Source organism: Lycium barbarum, chromosome 2 (genome assembly GCF_019175385.1).
Source record: "Lycium barbarum isolate Lr01 chromosome 2, ASM1917538v2, whole genome shotgun sequence".
In the NCBI taxonomy this organism is placed as follows: Eukaryota; Viridiplantae; Streptophyta; class Magnoliopsida; order Solanales; family Solanaceae; genus Lycium; species Lycium barbarum.
In genome coordinates this window covers 74796994-74817942 of record NC_083338.1, presented here as the reverse complement: position 1 = coordinate 74817942, position 20949 = coordinate 74796994, and the positions used below count along the sequence as shown (strand labels likewise).

Genomic DNA, 20949 nt, shown 5'->3' with positions numbered 1-20949 from the left:
TTGGAAGTCAAACGAAGCAACGGGAACAATTTCGAAAAAATATGAGTTATACGACCACTTATACGGTCCGTATAAGGGTCCGTATAAACTGTCCAGAGAAGGGTCACTCACTGATGGTATTATATGGTCAATTATACGGACCCTATAAGTTATGCGGACCGTATAAGTGTCTGTATAAACCATATCGGGCAGCTTTTATTTTTTTTATAAAAAGAGGACCCAAGTTCTAATTTCTTATTTCCCATCTTCTCCATCACTCTTGAAACCTCTATAATATTCCATACACCATATTAACACATATCCAAGAGAAATCAAAGATTAAACACTAAGAATTAGTATAATCAAGTGTATGGGTGCTCACTAGGGTTTGTGGAAGTAAAGGTTTCCTTTGGAATTGAAATTAGGGTTGTTCTCAGGTGAGGTATATCCATCCAAAGTTCATCCTTACATGATCAAAGGTGAGTTTTACATCCATTCCATGTTATTACTAGTATTTGAGTGGTTGAATGACTTGGATTAAGGAAGAAACTAGAATATGAGCTAAAAATATGGAAATAATGGTATTTTGAGTAGTAAGTTAATTTGAGTCATGATTCTTAGTATGAGATGAGTATAATCGTTTTATGAATGATGCTAATGTCGTTGAGGAAGTATTACGTCAATAATGAATATGGTGTTGTATTGTAGTCATGGGATGGATGACTTTGAAAGTGAATTTGAGAAGTGAACAATGTTTAACTTGAGAAACCTGTTGATTATGATATTATAGGTGTTGCTATTGTTATTTGGGAGTTGTTTATTACATGGAGAAAGTTGTCGAAACAAAGGGAATTCTACCCAATTTTCGTTAGCTCTTAGTCGCTTTAGATTAGACTTAAGCATGATTCAAATAATATAATGTAGTACGAATTCTCTTGAATGTAGAGTTATGAGCTTGGAAGGAGAACGCTTAGTCGTTAAGGAGATGTAAAGGTATGTAAGGCTAGTTCCTTTCTTTCATAAAGGCATGACTCTTATATTGCTATCTTCTCTATATTTTCATGACCTTCTTACATCCCAAAAGTTGAAACTTCATGATTCTTAAGAGCTTCTTATGAGATAAAGATGAGATATGTTCTATGATAATGATGATGATAATGATGCTATTTTAGAGATTCCAAAGCCTATGAGATGATGCAATCATGACCTTGATAATCCTATCTTTATGATTTCATTGATGTTATTTCCCGTTGTTATCTCACTTCATGATATTAGTTCCTTCAAGGTGAGACATAGCGATGATTATTATTCCATAATGTAATCTGAGGTTACCGACCTTACGTCACTCCGATCGAGTTATAGCTTTTACTTGAGCTCTCATGCATGCTTGATGTTGTGTATATGATGATACACCGTGCCTAATTGGCCGGGCAGACCCCACTACACCGAGTGTAGTGGGCAGCTATGATGATACACCATGCCTAGTTGGCCGGGCAGTCACCACTAGTGGGCGGTATGGTAATGGTTACCCCGGACGCGAGCTAATGATGATCACGCCGTACCTATACGGTCGGGCAGCTTATATATATGAATATATGACATGATGTTATTTAATATAAAATCTAGCATGCATGATTCCGCCTTAAGATGCAATCGGTTCCAGGTTATCCCTTCACTTTATGTTCTCTCTTTTCTTTATTATGTTTGATATACATGCCTTACATACTCAGTACATTTTTCATACTGGGGTCCCTTTCTTTTATGGATGTTGTGTTCATACCCATTGGTAGACAGGGGGACGGACAGGATTCCTAAGAGGTTTCTCAGCAGAGATACAAGAGCACTCCACTAATCCGGAGTTGCCACTTCTTGGTATATTCTTTTGTGTATATATTTGGGGCATGGCGGGGTCCTGTCCCGTCCCTATGATTTCAATACATCACTTAGAGGCTCGTAGATACATATGTGTGGGTAGTAAAAGCCTCATGATCTTCCTAGTGTGTATCATGTATATCTTTTTGTAGCCTCGTGGGCTTATATACATATATATTTTGAGAGATATTTGAGGATCATTTCATGATAAGTTTGTGTTAGAAATTGTGTACGTTTAGGTTGAGTTTGTTGATAAGTCGGATGGGTGGTGCTCGGTAGTTATCTCTAGGTACCCGTCATGGCCCTCTCATTGGGTCATGACAAGAATCATCCAACTCATGACTTGGAATTGGCTGTTGTGGTTTTCGCAATAAAAATATGGTGTCATTACTTGTATGGGGAGCATTGTGATGTTTTCACCAATCATAAAATCCTGCAGTATATCTTCAAGTAGCGAGAATGGAATCTCAGACAGGGAAGATGGTTAGAGTTGTTGAAAGATTACGACTTGAACATCTTGTATCATCCTGGTATGGTGAATGTTGTTGCTGATGCATTGAGCCGGAAATCTATGGGTAATGTTACATGTTGGAAATTTCGCGTCGTTGTATTACGAGTAGACTAACGCAAGCCTAAAGTAGACATGAATCCCTTATAAGGTTAAGGAGGGTATTTGATAACTTTAGGTGCGTACCTTAAGGTTTTGGAGTCATATGAATCGGTGGGAGTGAGTTCGTCAAAGGAATTGGAATTTAAGTCATGCTTTGGGAAGATTTTGCATCATTTGAGTTATACATTGTTTAGTAATGCCTTGAGAAGGATCTCTAGGGCCTTTTATATGGTTTATGAAGTTTTACAGAAGTGCCAAGAGGGTTCCATAAGGATTGGAAGGATTAGATGTTAAAATGAATCAAAGAGAGCAAGTTAGCAGAAGGGCATTTTGACGATCCATTTGACGGACCATAGGATATTTGACGGCCCATCAAATGGTGGAGCCACCACCGTGAAATGGTCACAGAGAGGTCTAATTGGTTGGGCTATTTGACGGTCCATTTGACGGTCCGCGGGATGTTTGACGGTCCGTCAAAATGGCCATAAAAGTTGTCGGCGGGATTTTAAGTGAAGCTTTATATTTCATTTTTCCCCATTTGGGTTCATTATTTCCCCATTTCAGACCCTAGAGCTCTCCAAAACCCTCTCCCGAAGTTTATGTATTAATCCATACCAAACCCAAGAGGATCAAGAGGTTCAAGTGCTAGAAAGCTTACTAGGGTTTGTGAAGCTTAAGATTTCCTTTGTTGTTGAAGTTGGAGGTTTCACTCTAGTGGAGTATTTTATCCAAGCCTTGTTCTTGTGTGATTAAGGTAAGTTTTTACATCTATTGCATATAGTTAAGGTTGTTTGATTGTAATACAACTTGGTTAAAGGAGGAAAAATGAAAAGAGAGTTCATATATGAGTTTGAGGGTATTTTGAGCTATAGAGTAACTTGAGTTATAATTTTTGGCATGTTATGAGTATAATCTTGTTATGGGGGTAATAATGATGATGAGAAGGCATTATATACAAGTGTATATGGAGTTTTGTTAAAATTATTCTTATGGGTTCGCTATGAAACGGAGTTTTGGGGATTGAATGGAGCATAACTTGAATGGAGTCTCTTAATTATGGTATTATGGATGATGTTATTGTTCATTAGGATTTGTTTTAGAATTGGGTAAACATAGATAAAATAGGGGAAATAATACCCAATTATCTCTAGATACTGCATCCTCTTTCTACTGCCAACAAGAAGGGATAAACTGGCCCTCATCTCATCGACGCCGTTATCTCGTCTTCAAAATATCGTCGGCGAATGAAGTAAACTCTCGTCCTCAGTTTACTCGCAACGACCAGATCTGCCCACCCACCACTCCGTCCGGCGACCATACGTCACCACTGTTCAGGTGACGCCGGCGACCAGGTAACGCCGGCCACTTTTCCGGCTAGATTTACTTTTCTTCTCTCTTTCCTTTTCTTCTTCTCCTCTTCTTCTTCTCTTCTCCTTTTTTTCCTTTTTTTAATCTGCTCCTGGCGCTGCCAGTACGCCGCTGCGCCATCGCCGGCGACTTGTTCCGGTGTCTTTTTCCGGCCAGCCCTCTCTTTCTCTCTCCTTTTCCCTTTTTCTTTTATTTTTCTTTTCTTCTTTTTTTCCTCCTATTCTCTTCTCCCTTTCAGGTATTTGTGAACATTTTTCCGGCAGTGAACAGTACTCGACCGTGAACAGTGTTTTCCGGCGACAACCAGGTTCAGTTCAACTGGAGTTGGTACCTCCGGTTGCCATATCCACTATTTGTCTATACACTTGTAGTTATATTTTACTGACTTTAGACCTTTGAATAATTTATTAGTTCATACTTATTTTCGTGGCTTTGGTTAGTGATGGTAGACTAGGGGCATGTTCTCGTTCGGGGACGGGGGCGAGGGTTAGGAGGGGTAAGTGGGTTAAAGGAGCCTCTAGGTTGAGAGTAGGGTCTTGGAACATTGGGATGTTAACAGGAAAGTCCATAGAGCTAGTTAAGATTCTTAAGAAGAGGAAGATTAATATATCTTGTGTCCAAGAGACTAAATGGGTAGGTCCTAAAGCTAAAGAGGTAGACGGGTATAAGTTGTGGTTCTCTGGTAGGTCGAAGTATAGAAATAGGGTGGGCATTTTAGTAGATAGTGATTTAAGAGACCAGGTGGTAGAGGTTAGGAGAGCCACTGATAGGATGATGTCGATTAATGTGGTCGTTGAAGGACTCACTTTGAACATTATTAGTGCTTATGCGCCGCAAGCGGGCTTAGGCGAGGAGGAGAAAAGGCGCTTTTGGGAGGATTTGGATGAATTAGTGGGAGGCATACCGCCTACTGAGAAGTTATTCGTGGGAGGTGATTTCAATGGGCACATCGGGCCTATTTCGGGAGGTCATGATAATGTGCATGGAGGCTTTGGCTTCGGGGACAGGAATGGAGGAGGAGTCTCACTTTTGGATTTTGCAAGAGCTTTCGGGTTGGTAATAGCCAATTCGAGTTTCCCAAAGAAGGAGGAGCACTTGGTAACCTTCCGTAGTTCAGTGGCTAAGACCCAAATTGACTTTTTACTCCTTAGGAAGGACGATAAAGGTCTGTACAAAGACCGTAAGGTCATTCCGAGCGACTATCTTACAACCCGACATAAGCTCTTGGTGATGGATCTAGGGATCAAGATGCCGAGGAAGAAGAGGGTCGTGGATGACCGACCTAGGATCAGATGGGGGAGTTTGACCACAACTAGTGCCGTGGAGATGGGAGAGAAATTGAAGGTTATGGAGGCCTGGGATAGTAGTGGGGATGCGACAAGTATGTGGGATAGGACGGCTAGTTGCATTAAGGCGGTAGCAAGGGAAGTGTTGGGGGTCTCGACAGGTAGTCGTGGTCAGCATCGAGGGGACTGGTGGTGGAATGGAGAAGTTCAAGGGAAGGTGGAAGCAAAGAAGGTGGCGTATGCGAAGTTGATAGAAAGCAAGGATGAGGTGGAGCAGTGGACGAATAGGGAACTTTATAAGATGGTGAGGAAGGAGGCGAAGTTAGAGGTTTCGACGGCAAAAACGACAGCTTTTGAACGCCTTTATGCTGAACTAGAAGAGAAAGGAGGGGATCAAAAATTGTTCAAGCTAGCCAAGGCGAGGAAGAGAAAGGCACGTGATGTGGTTCAAGTGAAGTGCATCAAGGACGAGCATGGCAAAGTATTGGTAGAGGAGACTCTCATTAGACGGAGATGGCAGTCATACTTCTCCAAACTCTTAAATGACGAAGGGGACAGAGACATTGTGTTGGGAGATCTCGAACATACTGGAAGGCGTCAAGATTTTGGGTATTGAAGGAGTATTAAGGTTGAGGAGGTTAAGGGTGCTGTTCGTAGGATGCGCAGGGGAAGAGCGACCGGACCTGACGAGATTCCTGGGGAATTTTGGAAGAGTGCGGGCCCGGCAGGTTTGGAGTGGCTGACTAGGTTGTTTAATGTCATCTTTAAGACGACAATGATGCCTGAAGAATGGAGGTCGAGTGTAATGGTCCCTCTATACAAGAACAAGGGAGATATCCAGAGTTGCAACAACTATAGAGGTATCAAACTGCTAAGCCATACTATGAAAGTGTGGGAAAGAGTGGTGGAGATGAGGGTGAGGAAAGGCGTGTCTATTTCAGAGAATCAGTTCGGATTCATGCCGGGACGCTCAACTACAGAAGCCATCCATCTTGTGAGGAGACTGGTGGAGCAGTATAGGGACAGGAAGAGGGACTTACACATGGTATTCATTGACCTAGAAAAGGCTTACGACAAAGTTCCAAGAGAAATCCTATGGAGATGCTTGGAGGCTAAAGGTGTACCTGTGGCGTACATTAGGGTGATCAAGGACATGTATGAGGGAGCCAAAACTAGGGTAAGGATAGTAGGAGGAGACTCAGAGCACTTTCCAGTTGTGATGGGGTTGCATCAAGGATCAGCTCTTAGTCCGTTCTTATTTGCCTTGGTGATGGATGGATTGACGCGGCAAATTCAAGGTGAGGTGCCATGGTGTATGCTTTTCGCGGATGACATAGTCCTGATCGATGAGACTCGTAGCGGAGTTAACGCTAAGCTGGAGGATTGGAGACAAACTCTGGAGTCTAAAGGGTTTAAGCTGAGTAGGACCAAGACAGAGTACTTAGAGTGTAAGTTTAGTGAAGCACCTCAGGAGGCTGGCTTGGAAGTGAGGCTTGGTACCCAAGTCATCCAGAAGAAAAGTAGTTTCAAGTATCTTGGGTCTATTATGCAAGGCAGCGGGGATATTGACGATGATGTCACACATCGTATTGGGGCAGGGTGGATGAAACGGAGGCTTGCTTCCGGAGTGCTATGTGACAAGAAGGTGCCACCACAACTTAAGGGAAAGTTCTACAAAGTGGTGGTTAGACCGACTATGTTGTATGGGGCGGAGTGTTGGCCAGTTAAGATTTCTCACGTTCAAAAGATGAAAGTTGCTGAGATGAGAATGTTGAGATGGATGTGTGGCCACACCAGGAGTGACAGGATTAGGAATGAGGATATTCGGGATAAGGTGGGAGTGGCCTCGGTGGAAGACAAGATGCGAGAAGCGAGATTGAGATGGTTTGGGCATGTGAATAGGAGAGACACGGATGCCCCAGTGCGGAGGTGTAAGAGGTTGGCCATGGATGGTTTCAGACGAGGTAGGGGTAGGCCAAAGAAGTATTGGGGAGAGGTAATTAGACACGACATGGCGCAGTTACAGCTTACTGAGGACATGACCTTAGATAGGAGGGTTTGGAGGACCCACATTAGGATAGAAGGCTAGTAGATAGTCTCATTACCCTGCCTTATAAGTAGTCGCATTATCGTAGTATAATTTCTTGTGCTCTAATTTATGCTATTATCTGTTATTTCCTGTGCTTTAATTATTCTATGTTATCTGTGTCGCTTGCGTTACTTCATTTCCATATCGCTTTGAATCTCTTAGCCATATCTGACCTCTTTTTATGTTTTTATTGAGCCGAGGGTCTCTCGGAAACAGCCGTCCTACCTTGGTAGGAGTAAGGTCTGCGTACACTCTACCCTCCCCAGACCCCACGTTGTGGGATTTCACTGGGTTGTTGTTGTTGTTGTTGTTGTAATACCCAATTATCTCTAGCTCACAAATTATACTAGTTTGAACTTAAGAGTGTCTTTGAGACATAACCTTGGTATGAATCCTCTTGAATGTAGATTCTTCGGACTTTGGAGGAGAACGTTAAGTAGTTAAGAACACGTAAAGGTATGTAAGGCTAACCCTTCTTTCCTAAGGCATGACTGCACTGTTGTGAACCTATACATGATATTCATAATGCCTTCCATAATGAGTCCATTCCTAGAAGTGCTAAAGCTCATAGTCCTTGATAATCTCATGATATCATTGATCTTACCCTACGATAGTTGATCTTCTAAGGAAAGATATAGTGATGATTATGATGATGATGTTGCTTTTACTTATGTATTCCTATGTGTATATATATAAAGCTATGTTGTGACACCGAGCCTATATGGCCGGGAATGATATCTATTGCGTGCACACCACTGCAGTTGGGTACGGACAACACCGAGTCTTGTTATGGATGACATCAAACCCATATGGTAGGGTATGATATTTTTATATTTATATGTATATGTATGAGGGTTTTCTTTAGAGAAAGGTTATGTAAGTATGATGAACATCTCAAGAGGTGTAAATGGCCATTCAATCTTATGTTATCCCTCATGTTTTATCATGTTACTACTTATGCCTTACATACTGAGTACATTGTTCATACTGACGTCCTTTTGTTTGTGGACGCTGCATTCATGCCCGCAGGTAGACAGGGAGACAGACTCGACCCTTAGGCTACTTCATCAGAGATTTCCTGACAGAGCTCCATTCATTTTGGAGTTGCAGTAGTTGGTACTATTCTTTTGTGTACATATGGGCATGGCGGGGTCCTGTCCCGTCTTTGTGATATCACTTACTCTGCGTAGAGGTTCATAAACAGATGTGTATAGCTAGATATCCCTCAGCCTTGTTGGCTCATATTTTGTATAACATTTTGATGGCTTTTTCGGCTTGTGTATATATATATATGGGCATAGTTAATGATGTTATATGGATGTGTCAATGTCTGATGGCACTTGTGCCCTTCTTGGTTCATGGTAGTCATGAGTTAACTATTTGACCCACCTAGATGCTATTGTGAGAATATGTTAAGAGGTGCTCGGCATGTTAGCTCTGGGTGCCCGTCACGGCCCTCCGGTTGGGTCGTGACACACTTGGTATCAGAGCAGTTTGTCCTAGGATGTGTCTATGAGCCATGTTCAGTAGAGTCTTGTTTATGGGTGTGAAGCGCGCCACACTTATAAACAGGTGGCTGCAGGCATTTAGGAATGAATGAACTTCTTCCTCATCATAGATCGTGTAATAGAGCCATGATAAAAGAATTTCCCTCTTTCGTAACCATGTGTTATGTTTTCAGCGATGCTGGCAAAGAGAAAAGCTACAACAGCCCAAAACAGCAAGACAATGGCAGGTAGGAGGACTGAATGGGTACCGCCTACAGAGATAGATGAAGCGAGTTCCATAATTGGTTCCATCTCGGTCCTCTCACTCACCGCTTGCTTTAGAGAAGCATGAAGGAGCCTCAGCTCCAGCTCCAGTATCCCTAGTCCCTCCACCAAATGCCTCAGGCCAAGAGGTGAAAGAGTCCATCCATTTGTTGACTCAATTAGTTGCCACTCAGGCTCAGCGACAAGGTACGGGTCATGGAGATAGAGCTGTCAGTGCTAGAGCCAGTGATTTTATTAGTTTGAACCCTCCAGAATTCTTTGGGTCAAATCGGATGAGGACCCTCAGAGCTTTATAGATGGAATGTTGAGAACATTGCGATTAATGCATGCTTCAGATGTTGAGTCGGTAGAGTTAGCCTCCTATAGATTACGGGATATTGCGGTTCATTGTATAAGGTTTGGATGTCTACTAGAGGAGTCAATACACCTCCACCGGTATGGCAAGAGTTTGTAGATGCTTTCCTCCGACACTATTTACCTCCAGAGCTTCGACAGGCTAAAGCTGACAGGTTCCAGAATCTTAGACAGGGAAATATAAGTGCCCTAGAGTACAACCTCTGTTTCAATTCTTTGGCTAGGTAAGCTCTGGCCATAGTAGCTGATATGGGAGATCGCGTGCACCGGTTTGTGAATGGTTTAGGGCTGCATTTGATGGATGAGTGTTTGGCGGCTTCACTTCAGGATGGTATGGACATTTCATGCATCTAGACCGATGCCTAGAATTTGGAAGAGCGGCAGCAACAGCGGGGGAATGAGCGTGAGTATCATGGGGGTTATAGAAAGAGGAGGTCAGAGGCAGCAACATTTTAGGCACTCAGGCCATATAGCGACTAGTGCACCTCCACGATTTGTGGGCTAGAGATTTGATTGCCCTATTCGCTCCAGACCATGTCAGAGTTTCAGAGTTTTGGGTTCTCAGTATAAGGGTGATTCAGGCCAGGCGAGACCACCTTTACCTCGATGTACTCAGTGGGGGAAGCTACATTGGGGACAGTGCCGATTAGGTTTGGATGTTAACTATGCCTGCAGCCAGTCAAGCCATATAATGCGAGAGTGTCCATTCCGAGGTGGTGGGGTACGGTTCAGCCCACAGGGTTAGCAGCTGGTTCTTCGTCATCTATACGCCCTCTGGGGCAAGGTTCGCAGACACCAGCTAGTCGTGGTAGAGGTAGATGAAGAGCGCCCAGTTCGAGTGGTCCTCAGCACTGTATTTATGCACTGGCTGGGCGACAGGATCTAGAGTCCTCCCCCGATGTTGTCACATGTATATTATCCGTGTCTTCTTATGATGTGCATTCATTGATTGATCCAGGTTCTACATTGTCATATATTACTCCTTATATTGTTGATCGTATTAGGGTGAAACTTGAGCCAATTAAGCCTTTTGAAGTGTCCACACCCATTGGCGACCCAGTGATAGCTAGTCGGGTATATAGAAATTGTGTGGTTGTGATTTGTGACCGTCGTACTATGGCTGATCTAAATGAGCTCAAAATGGTAGATTTTGATGTCATTATGGGTAAGGATTGGTTGGCTTCTTGTTATGCCAATGTTGATTGTAGAACAAAAATGGTTTGTTTTCAATTTCTGGGAGAACCAGTTTTAGAGTGGAAGGGAAATACAACATCTCCAAGAGGTAGGTTTATTTCCTATTTCAAGGCAAGGAAGATGATTGCAAAAGGTTACATTTATCATTTAATCAGGGTCCAAGATACAGAAGCAAAGTCGACAACTCTTAAATATGTCCCCGTAGTGAGTGATTTTCCATACGTGTTTTCGAGCGGGCTTCCAGGCCTTCCACCATAGCAAGAGATTGATTTTGCTATTGATGTGTTACCGGATACTAAGCCCATATCTATCCCTCCTTATAGAATAGCTCCTGCAGAGTTGAAAGAGTTGAAGGAGCAATTGAAGGACTTGCTTAAGAAAGGCTTTATTAGGCCTAGTTCATTATCGTGAGGAGCACCTCTGTTGTTTGTAAGGAAGAAAGATGGCTCCTTACGATCGTGTATTGATTACATACAGCTGAATAAGGTGACCATCAAGAATAAATATCCATTTCCAAGGATTGATGATTTGTTTGATCAATTGCAGGGTGCCAAATGGTTCTCAAAAATAGATTTAAGATTCGGGTATCATCAGATAAGAGTTAGGGAGAAGGACATTCCAAAGACAGCCTTCAGAACTAGATATGGTCATTTCGAGTTTCGGGTAATGTCGTTTGGACTAACTAATGCACCGGTTGTGTTCATTGATTTGATGAATAGTGTGTTTATGCCTTTTCTAGATTCATTTGTGATTGTGTTTATCGACGATATCCTGGAATTCTCTCGATCTGAGGCAGAACATGCAGATTACTTACGTGTTGTCCTTAGAGTTCTTCAGGCTCCGGAGCTTTATGCAAAGTTTTCAAAAAGAAAGTTCTGGTTGAATTCTGTGACTTTTCTGGGGCATATTATTTCAGCTAATGGTATTCGAGTGGCTACCTTGAAGATTGAAGCTGTAAAGACTTAGCCAAGGCCTATAACACCTACGGAGGTTCGTAGTTTTCTGGGTTTGGCTGGTTATTATCGAAGATTTGTAGAAGGTTTTTCTTCCATATCTACACCACTAAAAAAGCTGACTCGGAAAGCAAGTAAATTTCAATGGACAGATGCTTGTGAATGCAGTTTTCAAGAGCTGAAGAATAGATTGACTTCAGCCTCGGTTCTGATACTTCCAGAAGGATCGGAAGGTTATGTTGTCTATTGTGATGCTTCAGGCGTCGGGTTAGGTTGTGTTTTGATGTAGCATGGAAAGGTGATTTCTTATGCTTCAAGGCAGTTGCGAAAACATGAGAAAAACTACCCGGCCCATGATCTAGAGTTAGCTGCGGTGATTCATACACGAAAGATATGGAGGCATTATTTGTATGGTGTTCACATTTACATTTATACAGATCGCAAGAGTCTTCAGAATATTTTCAAGAAGAAAGAGTTGAATTTACGGCAAAGGCGATGGTTGGAGCTGTTGAAAGATTATGATGTTAGCATCCTCTATCATACAAGGAAGTCGAACGTCGTAGCAGATGCTCTTAGCCGTAGATCTATGGGTATCTTATGTGATGTTCAGCCAGAGAAAAGACAGTTAACTCATGAGTTTCAGCAGTTAGATAGCCTAGGAGTTCATGTAATGGAATCGGGCAATATGGGAGTTACCATTCAGAATTCATTTGTTTCGTCATTGGTGGTTGAAGTGAAAGAACGCTAGTATGAGGATCCCATATTAGTTCATTACAGAAATACACTTCCTCAAAAGAAAAATCCATCCTTTGAGATTTCTGAAGATGGAGTTCTCCGATGTAGAGGCAGATTGTGTGTTCCTGATGTTGCAGGATTACATCATCAGATTTTGGAAGAAGCCTATTGTTCCCGTTATTTTGTTCATCCCGGAGCGACAAAAATGTATCATGATCTAAAATCCATATATTAGTGGGATGGAATTAAGAAATACATAGCGGGATTCGTAGCTCAATGTCCAAACTGTCAGCAAGTAAAGATTGAACATTAAAAGCCCGGTGGATTATTGCAAGCTATAGAAATTCCGACTTGGAAATGGGAAGTGATTAATATAGACTTTATTTCAGGCTTGCCCCGTTCTCAGTGAAGGTATGATTCTAAATGGGTAATTGTGGATAGACTTACGAAGTCAGCTCATTTTCTACCAGTCAGAACTATGTACGCAGCTGAGGACTATGCAAAGCTTTATATCAAAGAGATAGTACGACTCCATTTTGATCCAGTATCTATTATTTCTGATAAGGGAACCCAGTTCACAGCTAATTTCTAGAAGTCTTTCCAAGAAGGTTTGGGGACTCAAGTGAGCCTTATCACAATATTTCACCCGCAAACTGATGAACAAGCTGAGCGTACTATTCATACTCTCGAAGATATGCTACGGGCATGTGTGTTGGACTTCGTAGGTAGTTGGGATGATCACCTACTGCTTATTGAATTCTCTTATAACAATAGTTATCATTCCAGCATCCAATAGCCCCGTATGAGGCTTTATATGGGCGCAAGTGTAGATCACCAGTTTGGTGGTTCGAAGTGGGGGGAACTAAGTTAATAGGGACAGACTTGATCTAGCAGGCTATGGAAAAGGTCAAGCTTATTCAGGGTCGATTATTAGCAGTTCAGAGTCGTCAAAAATCTTATGCAGATAATTACCGGCGAGACTTAGAATTGCAAGTTAATGATTGGGTATTCTTGAAGGTGTCAACTATGAAAGGTGAGATAAGATTTGGAAGGAAGGGCATGCTTAGTCCTCGGTATATTGGGCCTTACAAGATTGTACGCAAGGTAGGTCAGGTGGCTTATGAGTTGGATTTACCTTCGGACTTGGAATCAGTCCACCCAGTTTTTCATGTGTCGATGCTTCGTAAGTGCAATGGAGACCCTTCTAGAATTTTACCAGTGGACTGTCAAGACCCAGCTAGGGGCCGCGACGGGTACCCGGGGCTAACCACCGAGCACCGCTAGTTCCGTCGCTCATCTCACTCATTTTATACCATTTTTATCATCTTTATACTCATAGCGTGGGAAAATCATATTTCATAAAAAAAAAACATAAAATACTTCCATATACATGTACCCGTAGGCTATCAAAATAATTTATATATGTATACAGCAGCGATCTCATGAGACCATCTAACCCGCACTGCGTATCTACGAGCCTCTACTGGAGTACTGAACATAGGGACGGGACAAGACCCCGTCATACCCAAAATACATATACATGGCTATAAATACACAAAAGAATAATCATAAGCACCTCCGGGACAATGGAGGGCTTCCAATCAGCTGACAGCTACTACGGATCTGGATCGAGCTCTCCTCCCTATCTACCTGTGGGCATGAACACAATGTCCAAAGAAAACGGACGTAAGTACGAACATTGTACTGAGTAAGAGAGGCATAAACAATGAAATGAGACAATAATGTAAGGAAGGTACTCATATGGAACATCAGAATCTAACTGCCAAGTATAAAAATCAAGTCATGCTATCTTACTCATGCTCATCATCATATCATATCATATATGCATCATGTATGAACTGCCTGTCCATATCGGATCGGTGTGATAATCGTAACATGAGCCTGCGTCCAGGCCTCCCGCGTTCTGGGTAACATCTCATGCCACCCACTAGTGGTGTCTGCCCATGCCATTTGGCCACGGTGTATCGTATAGCTGCCCGCCTTAGCGGTGACTGCCCGGCCAAATAGGCGCGGTGTAATAGTGATATCATCATATGCTCATCATAATATTCTTAACTTATCATAATACATACATAAGGCTCCAGACCAACCATATTCTATCGGGGTGACGTAAGGTCGTGATCCCCCGATTGCATTATGAAACAATCATGGACATTCTGCCTCACCTTGAAAGGATCATCACATAAGATGAGAGTAAGCGATAAATAACACCATTAAACTTTCTATATTCTAACTCATTACCTTGTGTAGAAAATTATAGACATAGGTTCATGGATAAGCAAAAGGTTACGCTATAGGATTCATGCCATGAGAAAGAAGGGACTAGCCTCACATACCTTCGCCGTTTAGCTAGCTATCCATTCACTTGTTCATCTTCAATGCCACGTCACTATGTTCATGAGAGAATTCGTATTAACATTAGTTAATTGACTATAAGAACGGGTCGTTATTTCTAAGGAAAATTGGGTAGCATTTCCTTCGCTTCTACTACTTTTCTTATGTTTCATTTCAACTCCCAAACATTTACAACAACACTTCACAATATTGCAATCAACAATCATCGTTTACATACACTGACCACAATCCACCATTCCCCTTCAATTCCTCCACATTCATAGTTATAGCCTACTATCGCGTTTCCTCATGTATCACACTTATTTTATGGTCTAAACATCCTTTACAACATATTCATAATCATAGCACATCAACATTTATGATTCCATTCACCTACCATTCAATTGTGACACTATTCATCCATTTTAAGACCCATCTTCTATGTTTTCCTACAATTCAAGCATCTTAGATTTCCAATACCTTAAACAACATGATAAATTCATGAAACTTACCTTAGATTATGGTGGAACAATCTTAGAGTGGAATCCTTCCTTTTGCACCAAAACCCTATTTAAGCTTAGTTTACGGGCCGTATTCTGGTTTACGGTCCGTCCTTCGCGACCGTATTTAAGCATATCAGAAACAGAAAGGTTTGCTGGAGTTATGGCAATATACGACTCAGTTTACGGGCCTTATTTCAATTTACAGTCCGTATTCCAAGTTATTTATAACCATTTGAAGCTTTTGACAGAAAGTTGAAATTTTGATATTTGGAAGACGATGGCACTTTACGGTCCGTAAATCACTTTACGGGCCATATTTTGTTTTACGACCACTGGGCCGTAATGCAAATCTACAACTTTTCACTGTACGTTCACGGGGAAATTTCCGAGGTATAACACTCTCCCCCCTTTTGGAACATTCGTCCTCGAATGTTAAGCACTCGGGATTCCACCAAATTTCGCCAGAGTTTCCCCTGTAATTTGGCACTACCAACCTGTCGCAACAACCCATAATTTCATCGCCTCACAGGGCTACATCACAACATCGATATATCTATGGCCACACTCGACCAAAAGCATGAAAAATAAGCATACGTACCTTATACCGTTGGAGTTTCATCTTGAATCTCCTCTGGGGGTTAGAATAAATGCGGATACTTAGACTTCATAATCTCTTCTGCTTCCCAAGTCATTTCTTCCCGGTTATTGTTTCGCCATAGGACTTTGACTGAAACTACTTCTTTATTTCGGAGTCTCTGCACTTGCCTATCTAAAATATCAATAGGCACCTCTTCATAGGTAAGCTTTTCCGTCACTTGCACGTCATCTATCGGGAAAATCTTTGTGGGATCTCCAATACACTTGCGGAGCATCGAAACATGAAACACTGGATGGACTGATTCAAGCTCCGAAGGAAAATCCAGTTCATAGGCTACCTGACCCCCCTTGCGAATGATTTTTTAGGGTCCAATGTATCTAGGACTTAGCTTCCCTTTCTTGCCAAATCTCATTACCCCTTTCATTGGCGATACTTTCAGAAATACCCAATCATTGATCTGGAATTCCAAGTCTCGTCGGCGATTGTCTGCATAAGACTTTTGGCAACTTTGGGCTGTCAACAATCGATCTCGGATCACCTTAACTTTTTCCACCGCTTGTTGAATCAATTCGGGGCCTACTAGTTGTACTTCTCCTATTTCAAACCATCTAATTGGAGACCTGCACTTTCTTCCATACAAAGCTTCATACGGATCCATTCGAATACTGGAATGGTAGTTGTTGTTATATGTGAATTCGACGAGGGGTAGGTGATCATCCCAGCTACCACCGAAATCTAACACACACGCCCATAGCATATCTTTTAAAGTTTGAATGGTACGCTCGGCCTGCCCATCATTTTGCGGATGAAATGTCATGCTAAACCTCACTTGCATGCCCAAACCTTCTTGAAAAGACTTTCAGAACTTAGTTGTGAACTGTGCTCCTCTATCTGTAATAATAGATAATGGAATTCCATAGAGTCGCACAATTTCCTTGAGATATAACCTCGCATAATCTTCTGCTGAGTAGGCAGTTCTAACCGGAAGAAAATGAGCTGCCTTTGTTAATCTATCCACCATCACCCATATAGAATCATATTTCCCTCGGGAACGAGGTAATCCCACCATTAAATACATGTTGATCACTTCCCATTTCCAAGTAGGGATTTCCATTGCTTGCAATAAACCTCCTGGCGTTTGGTGCTCAATCTTTACTTGTTGGAAATTTGGACACCGTGCTACAAATTCGGCTATGTCTCTCTTCATGCTATCCCACCAATACATCATCTTGAGATCATGGTAATTTTTAGTTGCACCTGGATGAATAGAATACCGAGAACAATGTGCTTCTTCTAGAATTCGGCGGCGCAATTCCGCCACATTTGGCACACATAGCCTGCCTCGGTATCTAAGAATCCCATCCATAGGAACTTCAGATGAGGACTTCTCCTTTCCATGAGATGTGTCTCTATAATGACACAATTGGGGATCTTCATACTGTCTCTCTTTTACTTCCACGTCCAAGGACGAAATTGTGGAATCATTGATACCAATCCCTGCATCGCCCGAATCAAATATACGCACTCCCAAATTTGCTAATCGGTGAAGTTCTTGAACCATCTCTTTCCTTTCCGGAGGGATTTCACATAAACTGCCCATTGATCGGCGACTAAGTGCATCAGCTACTACATTTGCCTTGCCGAGGTGGTACAAAATGTTCACATCATAATCCTTTAGTAATTCTAACCACCGCCTCTGCCGTAAATTCAACTCCTTCTGTTTGAAATGCACTGAAGACTTTTGTGATCTGTATAGATATCAATGTGCACACCGTATAAATAATGCCTCCATATTTTTAGGGCATGAATAACCGCAGCCAATTCGAGATCATGAGTTGGATAATTCTTCTCATGTTTCCGTAATTATCTCGAAGCATATGCAATAACTTTCCCATGCTGTATCAATACGCATCCTAGTCCAACACCGGAAGCATCACAACGTACCACGTAGCCATCTGACCCTTCTGGAAGTGTTAAGATCACAGCTGAGGTCAACCTGTCTTTCAACTCTTGGAAGCTGCGCTCACAAGCATCATTCCATTGAAATTTGGTTGATTTCTGGGTTAGCTTCGTCAATGGAGCTGAAATAGATAAAGATCCCTCTACGAATCTTCGATAATAACCTGCCAAACCCAAAAAAGCTATGAACTTCTGTAGGCGTCGTAGGTCTCGGCCAAGTCTTCACAGCTTCAATTTTTTGAGTATCGACTCGAACACCACCATTTGAAATGACGTGGCCCAGAAATGTCACGGAATTCAGCCAGAACTCACACTTTGAAAATTTCGCATACAATTCTCGGGCTCGAAGAATGCCAAGAACGATTCGCAAATGATCAGCATGTTCCGATTATGTACGAGAGTACACCAGAATATCATCGGTAAACACTATCACGAATAAATCCAAGAGTAGCCTGAACACGTTGTTCATCAAATTCATAAATACAGCCGGAGAATTAGTCAACCCGAATGACATTTCTCAGAATTCATAGTGGCCATATCTCGTCCTGAAAGCTGTTTTGGGAATATCTGCTTCTCTAACTCTCACTTGATGATAACCCGACCTCAAATCTATTTTGGAAAACCACTTGGCACCTTGCAACTAGTCGAACAAGTCATCAATCCTTGGAAGAGTATCTTTGTTCTTTATCGTCACTTTGTTCAGTTGCCTATAATCGATGCACATTCGCAGGGAACCGTCTTTCTTTCTCACAAACAAGACCGGTGCTCCCCACGGTGATGAACTGGGTCTAATAAACCCCTTGTCAAGCAGATCTTTCAGCTGTGCTTTTAGCTCTTTCAACTCTGCCGGAGCCATTCGATAAGGAGGAATAGAAATGGGCTCGGTGTCCGGTAATACATCAATGGCGAAATCAATTTCCCTTTCTGGAGGAAGTCCTGGAAGTTCATCTGGGAATACATCTAGGAATTCGTTCACTCCCGGAACTGACTGGAAAGTTGGCGGCTTTGCCTCTGTGTCATGAACCCGAACTAGGTGATAAATATAATGCTTGGCTATCATCTTCCTTGCCTTAAGATAGGAAATAAACCTACCCTTTGGTTATGCTGCATTACCTTTCCATTCAAGCACGGGCTCTCCCGGAAATTGAAATCGAACCACTTTTGTGCGGCAATCAACATTTGCGTAACACGACGCTAACCAATCCATACCCATGATTACACTGAAATCTACCATTTTTAGCTCAATCAAGTAAGCTTTAGTCTGACGATCACATATCACGACGACACAATTTTTGTACACTTGTCTTGCTATCACGGGATCACCAACCGGAGTAAGCACCTCAAAGGGTTTAATTGACTCGGGTTTCTCCCCAACACAACCAGCAACATATGGAGTAATATAAGAGAATGTAGAACCCGGATCTATCAATGCATACACATCACGGAAGAATATAGAAAATATACCTATAACTATATCCGGGGAGGACTCGAGATCCTGTCGTCCCGCTAAATCATATACACGGGGCTGAGTGGCACCCGAAGTAGCTGCTGCCCCTCGACCTCTACCTCAGCCTGTTGTCATCTGGAGAGTCTGCCCTACTTGGCGTGCTGATGAAGAGCCAGCTGCTGAACCTGTAGGCTGAACTCCATCTCTGCCACTCATCGACGGGCAATCTCTCATCATATGCCCCACCTGACCACAAGTATAACACGCATCCAAACCCTGACGACACTGTCGGGAATGTAGTCTACCGCATTAGTTTCATCGTGGCACTGGGGGTCTCCCCGGACTATAATCTTCCCTGAACTGGGAACCTGAAGCCCTCGAACTCTGGCCTTGTCCTGAGCGGAAGGAGCGATCAAATCTCCTACCTGAGAATCGAGGAGGTGCACTCGTCACTAACTGGCCTGAGTACCCAGAGTATGTCTGCCTTGATCCCCCTCTATAATCACTGCCTGTGCCCATAGATCTGGCCTTCTTCCCTTGCCTTCTATCACTATCACGGTCACCGCTCTGTTGTTGTTGTTGCCCCTCCAAATTCTGAGCATGAGCCTGTATCCGGGAAATATCCATCCCGTCTTGCATGGAAGCTGTCAGGCAATCTCTGAATAAATGGGGCCCTAGGCCACTTACAAATCTACGCACTCTGTCCCCCATGTCGGCTACAATAGCCGGGGCGTATCTAGCCAAAGAATTAAATTGAAGGCTATATTCCCGGGCGCTCATATTTCCTTGCCTCGGATGGAGAAATCTATCCGCTCTAGCTCGAAGGACTTCGGGTGGAAAATAGTGGCGAATAAAAGCATCTACAAACTCTTACCAGACCGGAGGAGGCGCGTTCTCTCCTCTTGATAATACCCAATTGTTGTACCACAACACCGCCACATCCCGGAGTCTATAAGATGCCAACTCTACGGATTCGGTCTCGGAGGAATGGACAATCTTCAATGTCCTTAATATCTCATCTTTAAAACTTTGTGGATCTTCATCCGGCTTTGACCCGAAGAATTCCGGAGGATTTAAACTCATAAAATCACGGGCTTTGGTACTTGCTGCCCGATCACTTGAACCCACATTCTTCCGTTGTGCCTGTGCGGCAACCAATTGTGTCAGTAGCTAAATGGCCTCGGTCATTTGTTGACCCGAAGCAGCCGGCGGAGGAATTGGAGCTGGGGCTCCTCCTCGCTCTCCCACATTGGGCGGGGTAGAGGAAGTATTAGACGAGGCCTCATTATGTGATTTGCCTTCATCTATATTCGTCGGAGGTTCTCTTTCTACCCGCCTTTTTGCCGTAGTCTTGCCTTTCTGGGCGGCTGTAGCCTTTCCCTTTGGCGGCATTCTGAAATCATAACGCACTATTAGGGAGGATAAAATCTTACACATGGCTCTATCGCACGATCTCATAGAAGAAGAATGGTCATTTTTCCTAAATGCCCTGTAACCTCCTGTTTATTGATGTGGCACGCTACACACCATAAACAAGACTCCACTAGACACGGCTCGTAGACACTTCCTAGGACCGAACTGCTCTGATACCACTTTTTTCACTACCCAGCTAGGGGCCGCGACGGATACCCGGGGCTAACCACCGAGCACCGCTAGTTCCGTCGCTCATCTCACTCATTTTATACCATTTTTATCATCTTTATACTCATAGCGTGGGAAAATCATATTTCATAAAAAAAAACATAAAATACTTCCATATACATGTGCCCGTAAGCTGTCAAAATAATGTATATATGTATACATCAGCGATCTCGTGAGACCATCTAACCCGCACTGCGTATCTACGAGCCTCTACTGGAGTACTGAACATAGGGA

At 42.8% G+C, this 20949-nt stretch overlaps 1 long non-coding RNA gene across 1 annotated transcript; it reads left to right on the top strand.

Annotated features, from left to right (window-relative positions):
* The first annotated feature begins 3743 nt into the window (after positions 1-3743).
* Positions 3744-4136, top strand: LOC132620607 (uncharacterized). The gene is made up of 2 exons (XR_009575053.1): positions 3744-3813; positions 4068-4136. It is a non-coding gene; the product is annotated as an uncharacterized LOC132620607 (long non-coding RNA).
* Positions 4137-20949: the final 16813 nt, after the last annotated feature.